A 2,376-nucleotide genomic window follows, 5' to 3' on the forward strand; every position below is an offset into this window, starting at 1 on the left:
CTGGAAAATCAACAACCGACCAGATATTCACCATGCAAGAAATCTTGGAAAAGACCCGTGAAAGGAGAATCGACWCTCACCACCTCTTCGTCGATTTCAAAGCTGCTTTCGACAGCACGAAAAGGAGCTGCTTTTATGCCACGATGTCTGAATTTGGTATCCCCGCAAAACTTATACGGCTGTGTAAGCTGACGTTGAGCAGCACCAAAAGCTCCGTAAGAATCGGGAAGGACCTCTCCGAGCCGTTCGATACCAAACGAGGTTTCAGACAAGGCGATTCCTTATCGTAGTCGCACGCACCCTCTTCTGGAGAAAATAGTTCGAGCTGCAGATATTGATATCATCGGCCTCAACACCCGCGCCTTTAGTTCTGCTTTCTCCAGACTGGACAAGGTAGCAACACAAATGGGTCTGGTCGAGGGCTAGACGAAATATCTCCTGTCATCAAACAAACAGTCGTCGCACTCGCCACTTAGCAGTCACGTTACTGTTGACAGTCATAACTTTGAAGTCGTATATAGTTTCGTCTATCTTTGAACCAGCGTAAACATCACCAACAATGTCAGCCTAGAAATCCAACGCAGGATAACTCTTGCCAACAGGTGCTACTTCGGACTGAGTAGGCAATTTATAAGCAAAGTCCTCTCTCGACAAACAAAAACCAAACTCTATAAGTCACTCATAATTCCCGTCCTGCTATATGGTGCAGAGGATTGGACGATGTCAACAACGGATGAGTCGACGTTGCAAGTTTTCGAGAGAAGATTTATGGTCCTTTGCGCGTTGGCCACGGCGAATATCGCATTCGATGGAACGATGAGCTGTACGAGATATACGACGACATTGACATAGTTCAGCGAATTAAAAGATAAGGCTGTAATCGCGTAAGCGGTGRCTGCTCCAATCAAGAAGAAGAAGTATATTACTTATTTCTTTATTAAATTAAATAAAAAAACATAAATTTTTGGGATAAAAGGGATTTCTGCGAATTTCCTTATTAKCACGTGGCAGCGYTCCATTTCGTCGTAATTTTGAGCACACAAATGGTGTTCACTACGAKTGTAAAATGCAATTTTTAAAATAAAGATTTCTTAGGTAAAAAACCTGCTAAAAGTGTAAAATGTGGATTTATTTAAAAGTTTTTAGTTTAATTTAATTAATTTGAAGAGAAAAATGTGAATAAAGTGTGTTTAATGTGGTGAAATAGCTTCYCGATATGTTCGCATTTTGGGAATTTTTGAACTTTAAGGTCGAATATCTCCTATGTAAACTAAACCTTTGCGGTACATCCTATCCTATTTTTTAATCAGGAGAACTTCCTCTTTCCAACGGTAGCTTCAAGTCGCGTCGACAAAGAAATCGGAATTGTGCCTCTAAATCATTCTTATTAGACCTGTTCGTYTTCAATTGAGAGATTCTTGCAACTGTCCAGTACAGAATTGCAAAATCGTCTCAAGTCACAAAAATTGTCTGTAATTTAAATTTCAATTTTAGAGACTTGTGACTGTATCACAGTACAGAATTTCTGTACAAGTGTACCATATCTGCGAGTATTGGCAACGAACAAAAATAAAACAACAAGAGAGATTTTGTTTTATACAAGTGTGTGTATATTATTAATGTGGAGAACTTCCCCTATCCGACCAGAGCCATTTTAACTGAATATAAGGACGGTATTTTAAAATTGGTTCGAAAGTAACAATAACCGTGCGATTCTGTACGGTGATACAGTATCAAGTCTCTAAATTTGATAGAGACAATTTTTGAGACTCGATTTTGCTATTCTGTAAGTGACAGTCACAAAATCTATTACATTTAATAATTCAGAGATGCTTTCAAACTTGGATGAAAATAAATATGTCGATAACAAAAATTAAATTTTCTATAACATAGTCAAAAAAGATAATTACCAATCAAAATAAAATTATATGTTGATTTTGTTTCATATTTTCGAAATTTTTGTAAAATTGATTTATTTTTAACCTTTTTGAGTTTGAGTTGCTTACAAAATATAAAAAAATGGCAATCGATTAATATTAATGATGATCTCTGCTCAGTATATTCAAAATGGCAGACAAGAGTTCTTTTTGGTTTTGTGACTTGCTAACTACCAGGTGTCAAATTTGAGGCAATATTTTGAGGCTAAACCTAGAGACTTTTTAGTGAATAGTAACTAGTCACAAATTGAGATTTTACCACAAAGTGTCTCAAATAGAGATTAGAGACTGCTTACAGAATCCCGCTATAAATTTATAAGTTGTACAAACTTTTATTAYATACAGAAAAAATCAACCTTGATATTTTCGAATATTCATGCAAATTTCGATGACCAATGATAATGACAGCTGATGCCAATCTTATAAAAAAAAAATAAGA

The sequence above is a fragment of the Bactrocera latifrons genome, unplaced genomic scaffold (genome assembly GCF_001853355.1).
Source record: "Bactrocera latifrons isolate USDA-ARS-PBARC rearing strain unplaced genomic scaffold, ASM185335v1 scaffold_325, whole genome shotgun sequence".
In the NCBI taxonomy this organism is placed as follows: domain Eukaryota; kingdom Metazoa; phylum Arthropoda; class Insecta; order Diptera; family Tephritidae; genus Bactrocera; species Bactrocera latifrons.